A 12,196-nucleotide genomic window follows, 5' to 3' on the forward strand; every position below is an offset into this window, starting at 1 on the left:
GTCCCAAACACAGCAAAACCAAAAAACCAAGAGGTGAACGAAAATAGCAGCCAGACTGCAGAGATGAATTCTTCTTTAATAGATTTCAATTCTGGTACCTCGGCCTTCACCTTCACAAGGAATATTTTCCATACAAAAAGTCAGTCCTTATAAACCATCAGAAGATTGCATGCTTAATTAAAAAAATGCTAATGTTTGCAAGAAATCAAGCGGAACATGAGTTAGGTATGGCTACGAATAGGAAGAAGCATAGTATACAAAAGGGAATAAATGTAATTGAAGGAGAAGATTTTTCTGAAAGTTATTGTTTGGAAGATGCTCAGGGGGATAGTATATTTTTTGTTAGTAGATTTTCTGAGTTTTCAAATATTGTAAGAAGGGTGGTGAATTCACTGTGGCCTATCGTCAGTAGGGATGAAAACTTAGGACATTTATTTCCCAATAGGGTGACCTTTTCTTACAGAAGATTTCAGAATTTAAAGGCATTATTAAGGTAAAAAAATCAAAGGGAAAGAAGATGGAATGCTGGAACATATGCATGTGGGAGATGTAAGGTTTGTGTTAGAGTCAGAAATTTAGATGGCATCAAAATCAATGAAGTAAGTTTTAAGGCCATTGATCATTTCAATTGCAATTCTTTTGGTGTAGTGTACATATTAGGTTGTAATTGTTCATCTAGAAAATGGTATATTGGGCAGACCAAGAGGAAAGCAAAGTTAAGAATTCTTGAACATTTGGGTGACATAAGGAATGGAAGGTTAGAAAGTCCTGTGGCCATTCATTTTCATGAATCACATGGGGGGCTGGCTAATGGGTTAATTTTTAGTGTTTTGGGCAAACCCAGTGGGGCGAATTCCAACTTGACTGATTTTTCAAGACGGTTATTGAATATGGAATCCAGATATATTATCAATTTTAACACCTTATATCCAAATGGTTTGAATTTAGAAATTTAAGGAAATTTATGTGGGTGTTATTATTTGGTTTTAGGAGGTATGTTACCATTAATATTAATATTAAATTTAAGTAAAAAATATAGCTTGTTAAGCAAAATATTCAAATTGTATAATACATATATTTAATGTAGTAATTGGCAATTTTTGTTTTTTGATTTTTCAAGTGTTCGTGTTTTAGAACACAATTTAGTTAATTGGTTAATAATTTAATTAAGCATGCAATCTTCTGATGGTTTATAAGGACTGACTTTTTGTATGGAAAATATTCCTTGTAAAGGCAAAGGCTGAGGTACCAGAATTGAAATCTATTAAAGAAGAATTCCTCTCTGCAGTCTGGCTGCTATTTTCGTTCACCTCTTGGTTTTTTGGTTTTATATCTTAGGTATACCAAAGTAAGCAGAAATTATTGGGGATTAAACTGATAGGAATTCTAAATTACTGTGGTGTTTTTTATTTTAATTTTTGTTTGCAGTTTATTTCTTTGGTTGGTGTTTTTTTTTGTTATTTCTAATTTGTTTTATAAATAACAGCAATAACACCTGCTGTTTTATGTTTTCTCTCCATTCTGAATATGTTAAAAAATGTGGGAGTAATTTTGTTGTCAGTTATTTCTTGTTTTAGCCAAGTTTCAGTGGTGATTACAATGTCTAGGGAGTAAAAATCTAGATGTGCATAGAAATGAATTTTGTTGCAGTTACTTCTGAGATTAATGTTGAAAGGAACAGGTTAGATTCATTACCTGATCAGAAAATTGTGTTGGGAGCATTAGAAAGTAATGGGTTGACCATGCTGGATAGTTGATGTGTGGGTCCAGGGTTAGGATGAATATCTCCAACTAAGTTTCAGGATGAATGTGGGGTGAGTAGAGGTATGGAGCCATTTGTATTTGTATCTGAGTTTCAGTGATGGTGATACAGTGATATTCGTAATTTTAACATACTGTATCTATAAGAGAACAAAGAAGGAGAGAGAGAGGGAGACAAAGAGGGTTTTGTGATGTAATGTATGTGTGTATGTGATGGAGCTGAGATATAATGTGGGAATATTATGGTAATTAGTGAAGCGAGCTAGTGTTGTACGTGTGCAAAACAGTAGCAACTGATTTGCTGACATTGTGAGTTGAGATGGTGGGTAGAAGAAGGAGGAGGTTTGGTAAGATGACAGCTTTAAGGATAGTGACATAAGGAATGTTATGAGAAATGGAGAAAAAAAGGTGTGGTGAGGATGAAGAGATGTTTGCAGGGTGGTATATAGGTAGTGAAGAGTGGTTAGGTTGTGTGCAGAAAGCTGTATGGTATTAATTTGTTGGCAGCAGGAGGTGGAGAAGTGAGCTATGTATAGATGAAGGAAGAGATAAAAAATGCATACTGATGAGAAGGACAGTAGTCCAAAGTAATAGCTATAGGTAGTTATATGAGTATGTAAAACAGTATTTTTGTGGTATTGGTATGTATTTGTGGTGTGTGTGTGTGTGTGTGTGTGTGTGTGTGTGTGTGTGTGTGTGTGTGTGTGTGTGTGTGAATGGATGGATAAAGGTGTTGGTAAGCAGGAGTGTGTATGCAAAAAAGTGGGTTGAAAATGTCTGTAAAGAAAGGTTTAAGTCTGTGGAATGGGCTGCAGCAAGACCTGACAGAATATAGAAACTGGAAGAGGGTTTTTAATGTATATGTCTTTAAGCATTGGGTAATATGTACTAAAATGTGGGAGATGTTAAGAGGGAATAAATGTAAGGATCCAGGAGTGGCTGGGGAATTGGAGGTGAGAGGGGAGCGAAGCAGACAGGGATAAACAGTCTATGCAGGCAACTTCAGCACAAGTAATGGTAAAGAGACCCATTTAAAATCATGCACATTGCTAATTATGGATGAAAAATGGTTAGTTAATAGTTTTGTACATGCAGACTCATTTCTATCCCAAATTAAATCAGCTAACAACATATAAAGTAATAAAGGTGGAGCAGTCATGGAAGTTTCCTTGGCCTGAACAGATGCAGTTGCTTTTACAAACAGTTAACTGAGAAGAAAATGCAAGTCTTGCTAACAAATAATTTAACAGGGACAGCAAGCTCATTTAACAATAACAATAAAGATATGCAGCATAGTTAACTTGTATTTGCTACAGTACATACGTTTTGCAAGTTGAAAAGAAAAGTAGAATGTAGTCTGGGGTTCACTAGTAGATGTGCAATGCCTTGTTGTACATTGTAAAAAAGAACCCAAACTGTAGATTGAAGTTACCTAAAACACAAATGTGGTAAGAAAAGAGCAGCTAAGATGCTTCTTTCTGAAGTAAAGAATCAAAGACACAGTTAGAAACAGTGTGCTAGTATACAATGAAAGGAACAAGAAAACAAGAAAAAACACAACTGCAAAAATGGTCAATAAGTTCCATCTTACACTGCCATATACATGCAGATAAGGCATACATTATATATAAATGTACAATAAAGTGTAAGATCTGTATAACTTCCAACTTAATCTATAAATGGTGATATTAGCAACCATGCAGCACCTGCAGTGTTATAGCTGAATGCATTCAACACTCTGATTCTGAGTAGAAAGGGCTAGTACAATACTCAATGTATCATAACAGCAGCCATCTAATTACTCAACATAATAACCCACAAAATAAATAAAGATTCATGCACATTACATAAAAATAACTGTCAGTATTTGTAGCTGGAACTAGAACAGCAATAACACCTTACTGGCTGTAAGGAAATGACACACGTGACTGCCACAGAAAAAAAAAGAGACAGAGAGTGGATAAAGGGAAATACTGCAATCTCAGGTCACTAGCTGTAAGCATATACAAAAATCTTGGCTGAACCCATCTAATATTGCAAGGAGTGTAAGAGGAAAGGTGTTAAAAAGGAGTAGTATTCCAGAGAATAACAAAAATAATGCTCTACCTTTTGAGCAATTTGTATCTGGATAAGATCCAGGTGTGCATCAGAGGATCTGACTGGAAAAAGATCGACATCTGGCAAGACATGGGTGAGCACCTCTCAACCCTAAGATGGATCACCTGCTCTGGTCCCCAGTGTAGACACAGGTACGATGACCTCCAGAAGAGTAGATCCTACCAGATGGCCAAATGTATTAACCATGTAGAGGTGAGAAGGACAGAGTTCTATAGTATTATTATTTTTTTATTTTTGGTCATATTAAACATAAAAATAAACTATAAGAATCTTATATAATTGAAGGTATTTGCTAGAAGAATTATATGTCATTGTGAATATGTATGTATAATGTTATAATAATGCAAAAGAAAGCATAAACATATCTGTACACAGAACTGCATCTGTATACAGATATATGGAATATTTATGTGATACCATAATTATCTATATAAATACAAATGTCAATATATGAATAAAGAGACATATGTATGTCAAACTGTATATGGTTGAGACCATATGATCAACTTTCTGAAAACTCAAAAGTGTTTGGGGATCACAGTGCAGTGGGGATCAAGAAATTCATCCTTTCCCCACTTATCTTAGAGTTAGTATATATAACTTGAATCATATGGTCTTGACACATACAGTTAGATGTTCAGTAATGTTAATTTTATGACACAGACCTGATGGTATATTTATCACAAATACATATCTGCATCTGTTTACTTACAACTAGTTTGTCATGTCTATAAATGTGTTTATTCACAAAAAAAAAAAAAAAATGCGTTGCTACATAATTTCATTTACAGTTGGTGTTATCTTAGTTACTAGCTGAAGTACATGCAGACAGATTTTGTAAAGAAGTAATTTGGTTTGTGTAGGCCAGATAATATTAATTAGTATAGCAATTGTATAAGACAGATGTTTTATACATTATAATTCATATGTTAGGACTATGCACAGATATCTTCATGTTTGCAAATGAGTATTGGTTTTATGTTTTTCCATTCTTTCCATGCTTTATCTCTGTTGCTCATTAATTGTTTGCAATGTTTCGTTAACACTGGGGCATGTTTAGTATTGATTCTTTTTCTATGAAGGGGGCTACTATTGAGGATGTCTAAGAAGGTCATATTAAAGTGATTTACTGCTTCTTCTAAAGGTCACATTTTTAGAAGAGACCAGTTTCATAAATTTTAGTATATTAATGCTGTTTTGATTAAAATGAGATAAACTGCAAGTCATTTTATATTGATGTTGTTTCTGTATGTGGGAAATTGCTCTACAGGTTTAGGCAAGTAAGTGATCAGAGAGCCAGTTTTTATAAATTTATTAGGGTCTGAGACAATAATCCAGTCTAGGATAGAACCATGATAGTATGTTTGTCATACTGGGTTGGGGTTGAGATAAACTTAAAGAAACCAAAAAGGTTTACACCAGCAGATGGGATATCTGAAGTAAAGTTTAGCCAGTTAATGTTAACATCACCTAAATGATTGTTTCTGTGTTTATACTGTTGGACATCCAAGATAAGAACTTTTCTAGGATAGGAATACTTTGACCAGGGACTGCAATGCATAATTTTTTTGTACTGTTTTTGTACTGTTTAGTTTTAGGAAGGAGATGAGTATTCCTGTTTTAGTAGTTTGGGTAAAATGGTGCAACTCCACCTCCTTTTTTGTGTTGTATATCTGCTATAATCAGATTGTAACCAGGTGATACGAATTCTGAGTCTTTTATGTTAAGATTGAGCTAGGTTTCTGTGGCAACTAGGGCATCAGGGGTTTGTTTAGAAATTCAGATGTGAAATGCTGTGGTTTTATTTTTGATGCTGCAAAGATTTAAGGTGATAAAGTTTAGTTGTTTAGTCTGAGGCTGGATTGTTGATACATTAATGGGGCTTGGATTAGGGTGGATATCACCACAAAGGGAAATACTAAAGAAAAGGTTTGGATAGATTTTATGTTTTATTGCATTTGTGAATGTAGAAACTAGAACTTTATAAATTATTTGCTTTGAACTAGTAATGTGGACGTAAGTTATATAAACTTGGTGAAATGTCTGAAAAACTTGTGTGTCTATGTTAAGTTATTTACGGAGTCTGTAATAGTGCTTAGATATGTACTGATTTTAGTAGTATATCATGATGTCATATGTGATAGAAGGTGGAAAGAAGTTATTGAGTTGATAGGCTAAAGCAAGTTTTTGGAGAAGTTATCAATTTCGTATGAGTATTGTACATGGAAAGGTGAGATAGTAGGGAATTCGTATTTTGTGATTAAGAAGTTTGTGAAATATGTGGTTGTGTCTATAACTGATAAAGGGTGGAGAAGTCGTGATTGGAAGTGCAGAGTTGCAGGCAGAGTAAACAGATGATATACAAATGTAGTTACTGAGGGGGTTGAATGGAATCGGGGAGTTAAAACTGTCTGTAAGGTAGGTCCTTGTACAAGCCCTCACAGAAGCTGGAACATTTTAACTGAAGAAAAATATAACTTTTTACTTGCTATTATTATATATTAAGTGTTGATACTAGATGAAAAAAATGTATGTATTTTAAGTGCTGATACTAGGCAAAAAAAAATAACCATACTGCATTAGCATTTAAACCTGAATGCCAATAATGGTGTAAGGGATTTGTTAAAACGAAACCATTAAATGTATACAAAAGATAAAGTTCAAGGGAGAAAGACTGGGATTTGTCTTGGAAATATTCATTTCTACCTTTATTTATTAGGAAAAGTGATAGATATAGGGTGGTTCATTTTAACTGACTTTATCAAACTTAGACAAGCTAAAAATAACATCAGGTTGTAGCTATGATTTACTCTTAGATAGAATGTAATAAAAGAAAAGAATTAAAGAAAACTGTTGTTTGTTTCCCAGGGCTGAGTGCATCCCAACTATGAGATGATATCACAATTTAAGCAATTTATTATCTGCAGATTCCCATAGATTTTTAACCATTCTACCATTGCAAAACGTAGAAATGCATTAGAACATATTCACTTAAGGCAGCATGTATTTCTTGAAATGTCCTTTTATCAGGCAATCTTGTAGTGTGGAATCTTTTCCTTTCTTCATATAAATGTATCGGTTGATGTCTTGTGAGTCTGGTAGGACAGGAGTTTAGAATCAGGTCAGGTAGGCTAATGTTTCTACTCAGTTAAGGCAGGCTATATTGCTTCAGCTGTCCTTGTATTGGGTAATCTTGTGGTGTGGAATCTTTTGGCCACTTGAAATAAATGTATGGGTTGACTTACTGTGTGTCTTTCTTCTTCGTCTCTTGGGTATAACAATAGAACAGTACCTTGCAGGATGCGCAGTAGCAAATTCCGTCCTAACCACGCCTACAGCCTGGCAATTTCTGCCAGCCTGTTGAAGCTGCTGAATATTCATTTCTGTGCCGAAATTAATATTGATGGACATATCTGCGCCCAAGGAAGTGTGAGGTACTGCTCTAATGGCAAACATATAATTTTGTAAAATATACATAGTGACTGTCACAAACATAGGCATTGCAGGGTGTAAACTGCATTCCTTACCTGTGAGGCAAGTGTCAATTTTACCATGGATTTGAAAGGGCAGAAAGCCAGTGTTCGTATTAGCAGGTGTTGATATTCTGTTAAAAATAGAATTTACAATTAATATCACAGTGATTTTTCCAAATAAAAACATTTCTGCTAGCATCATTTCTTAGTAAAGGCTTTAGGCCATGTATAAATATTGTGTTTTTCTCCTGGAAGTACTATTAGGCTCTGAATCATCATTTAAAAGCTTAGTATGTTGTTTTTAATGTTTGTGGAGCGACGTGCATTTTTTTTCAATAGGGAAATAGCTTGTCAAGGCAAGTTTTTGTTATAAACGTGTAACGCTAAAGTAGTCTTAAGCTATTGGGCAGTGCTTACAGTTAGATTTATGATCTGTGCATTCTACATTATTTGGGGAGATGCTAATATGAGACTTTGCATTTTAAGTGTGGGAACATAAAGTAGTTGTAGTACTGTTTTCATTAGCATTTTGTTTATTTCTGTCTGTATATATCATTAGGGATGTTTACTTTCAAAGGTATAGTACCCCTTTTCTGCTTGAATTTGCCTTTTGAAGGTTTTTGAAGGGTGGTTTGCAGTAGTTATTTGCAGAATTCTATATCTATAGATTTGCACAGTTTTCAGTTGTATATTTTATATTTGCAATGTTGCATTTAAATAGCGATTTTGTAGTTAACTTGTAAATTAAACATTAAGTACAGTGCATTTAATTGTACAGAAAGTTTTTGCAGTGTAGCAAGGCTTGAGTAATCTGAAAATTACTTGTGAAAGTCTGTGAGCCAGATATTTATATAGGTACATTTAAAAAGCTGTTTGTCGTGAAATTAACAGAGGGTGAATTTGTTATTGGATCTGACTATTAAACAGTTGTCAGTAATATACACATGACGTGACATAGGAATTAGCATGCCTGCCTGTCATCTGTGGTTTCCATGCCCATTTTCCCCTGTTAGTCAGTACCGACACACCCACAGCTGCTCAGAACTAAGTGTGAGGTACTGTTCTAATATTATACTGTCTCTTGCCCCCCTTTTCTCTCTTTTTTCTTATTTTATTTATGTATTGCTTTGTCTTTCTTTATTTTCTTTCTCTCCCATTTCTGTTCATTTTTTTTACAGCTCCAAATTCTTCAAGACAACCACATACCTGCTTGGTTAGGAAACGTTCACCCACTGCTCATCCAGGGATGGGACTTGTTTGATGATATGATGAGGCAGGTTATGGACAGATGGCTTCAACCAATTGAGGCTTCTCTTCAGTGGGCTGAAGACTTGCTGCCCAAGCCAAGCCAGCACAGAGCACAATAGCACCACAAGCCTCTGCCCCCTCAACATCGAGTCCTCTACTACATCAAAATCTGGCAGTGGACACATTTGAAGGCTTACTGACTGGAGACTGCTGTTGGTTACTACTCCTTGTCACCCTCTTCCTTCCCTTATAATCTCTCCTATATACTCTTACCTACTTCCTACCTAAATTGCTGTCATATGTATAAAAAAAATGAAAAAAATATGGGGATCTATCCCTTGCCAAAAAATAGTTTTCGTCCTCCAGCACAACCCTCTCAATGTGTCCCTGCTGTGTTTCTCTCTCTGTTGTGTCTCCCCTTTATCAATCTTTCCTATCTCCCCCTTTCCACACTTTAATGAAAACATCAGGGTATCCACATAAGGTTATCTCTATATAAAATATAATAAATACCTTTATTTTGTAAATACTAATAAAAAATGTATATATATATATGTGTGTGTGTGTGTGTGTGTGTGTGTGTGTGTGTGTGTGTGTAAAGTTAACGCTTATCTTTGGGTACATTATGCTTTTGCTGCAAGTAGGCATGTTTATCAAAATGCCTTCACATTTCCTTAGTCAATGTGAATAATCTATGTTGATTGTCTTTGCATACTAGCATAGTCGCACTCTTCATGGATATCCCCTATGCAGGTGCAGAACCAGGAACTATGAATACCACCTTTAATGTTAATGCGCAGATTAAAAAAAAAACTCTGAGTATGTGCACATTTCAAGTAATTTCCTTTGATTGTATTTTGCTTGTAACTGTGGGTATTTATTGTCAAAAGTTGCAGAATAAATATGTAAAAGGACAGCTATAGGTTTGGAAGAATAACCATATGGTGTTCACATTATTGTGTAATTTATGTTCAGGGAAATGCTTCCAAGGACATTCTAATAAAAAAATCAGGTGGAGGCGTTATGATAGGGAATAAAGATAGTTATGAGACCTGTGATTATTACATGTTCAATGATAAACACCAATACTAAAGACTGTGTAACTTTGACAATAAAGACAACCCTGGAACATATAACAATTGTTGGAGTGTATAGACCACCAAAGTCAAGTGCAGATGACCTAGTGGAATTCATACATTTCTTGCATGAAACACAGGAGGGAAAAATAATATTAGCTGGAGATTTAAATTTATCAGAAACAGACTGTAATAATATTGATTCAACAACATTAGTAAGGAAATTATTCACAACGTATATTCAGGAACAACAATTGCTTCAGATTGTAAAAAAAAAAACTACCATGAGACTGAACATACTAGAAATTGTTTGTGTTCCTAAAGAAGGATCTAGGCATACAAAGTTAGGGGGAGGGTATATTTCCATTCAAACAAGATAACCTGATGAATGTGAGTGACAAAAAATATAAGAAATGGAAGAGAGGTTGAACTACAACTTTGAAAACTGAAATTAACAAACTGGACACATATGCCAAGGGCATCCATGGATGTGAAAATTTAAGTTATTATGAAAGATTAAAATATCTGAATTTGTACAGTGTCTCTTATAGATATCTAAGAAGAGCTCTTATTCAGGTATATAGGGCATTTAGAGACAACCACCTCTGGGAATGTTTTGGGGTTACCAAAAAGTACTAGAGAATCATCAGACTACTTATGTAGAACATTCTGTAGGAATGAGAAGTGTGGTAATTGGTTCTCTAACAGAGTAGCTGATGCATGGAACAGACTACCAAATTACATTAAAGCAAGTACTAGTTTAGATATTTTTAAGAACAGCCTGGATACTTATTATGGGAACAAGTGTTTTGGTATATTGGCAAGCTAGAAGGGCATTAATGTCCGTGCTTGAAATATTTGCATGTATGTATGTATGCATATATGTATGTATGTAAATTTACAAAAATGACATATTACAATTATATCATAGTGACTGCAAAACTCAAGGGCTCATTTACAAAATACCTGGTTTATGTAGATGCATATATGTAAGGAGTACTGACAGGTCACAGCATAACTGAATTCTTGAATTATTAAAGGCCACGCAGAAGCAAAATTTGAACAAAACCCTTTAATAATGGAGGCTGAACACCAAAGCATGAACACAAACCATTTTGGTGGCAATGATAATTGATTTACTTGGGAAATTTGAAACCAAGAGACAATAAAAACTGTAGGTATCTCATACTAAGGGGGTAAATTCCCTACTCTCTTTGAAACTCTCTCTGAAACTGAAAGTACAGGATTTAACTGCCTTTTAGTGTGTGTGTGTGTGTGTGTGTGTGTGTGTGTGTGTGTGTGTGTGTGTGTGTGTGTGTGTGTGTGTGTGTATGCATATATCTATATCTATATATATATATATATATATATATATATATATATATATATATATATATGTGTGTGTATATATTTATATATATATATATATATATATATATATATATATATATATATATTGGGTCTACTTTAGTTCAGTGAACGATCAGATGATCGAACACGATTAGTCAAACCGGCAAAATAGCGAATGGCTGGAACACCAAATTTTTGCCCAGGGAAAGAAATCACTGGGCTGGCAGTCCAGGTTGTGCCATTTCCTCCATTGATCTAGTTTTCAGAAACTCAAAATTCATATGGTTGAGACCATATGATCGAGTTTCCAAAAACTTGAACATCAAAAAAGAAAACACAAAAATCTACCTTTTTTATATTTTGCAGGGGGCAAGCCCACATGCTCCCCCCACACCCCCTTCAAATTATATATACAAACTCTGAGACCACACTACAGTGAGAAAAATGGTAAATTTCATGATCTTCAGTACACCGCCATCTCCATTCAAAAGCTTTGAGTTTTCAAAATCCTGATCATATGGTCTCAACCACATGAATTTCATGTTTCTGAAAACTCAATCAACTGATAGGGACCCATATATATATATATATATATATATATATATATATATATATATATATATATATATATATATACATACATATATATATATATATATATATATATATATATATGTGTGTGTGTGTGTGTGTGTATGTATATATATATATATATATATATATATATATATATATATATATATATATATATATATATATATATATATCTATATGCGTGTGTGTGTTTGTGTGTATAGATATATATATATATATATATATATATATATATATATATATATATATATATATTTTTTTTTTTTTCCCCTTTTCTTTGATCTGATAAGGGATCTGTATACCCAAATGTATCACTGTTAGTCTAGCAGTTGGCAAGATGGCAGAGTGCTGCCCCCCTGACATCTCAGATGCTCAGGTAAGAGCCGCCCTCTCCAAAGCAAAAAAACACAACATCAATGGGACCAGACGGTGTCCCGGGCTGCATCCTACATGAACTCCAAGAAGAGCTAAACCCAAACATAAAACTACTGTTCAATCTCAGCCTTACTACAGGATATGTACCCAAAGAGTGGCGTACAGCAACAGTGGTACCTCTCTACAAAGGTGGTGCCTCAA

Source organism: Protopterus annectens, chromosome 11.part0 (genome assembly GCF_019279795.1).
Source record: "Protopterus annectens isolate FY-2018-M chromosome 11.part0, PAN1.0, whole genome shotgun sequence".
NCBI lineage: Eukaryota > Metazoa > Chordata > Ceratodontiformes > Protopteridae > Protopterus > Protopterus annectens.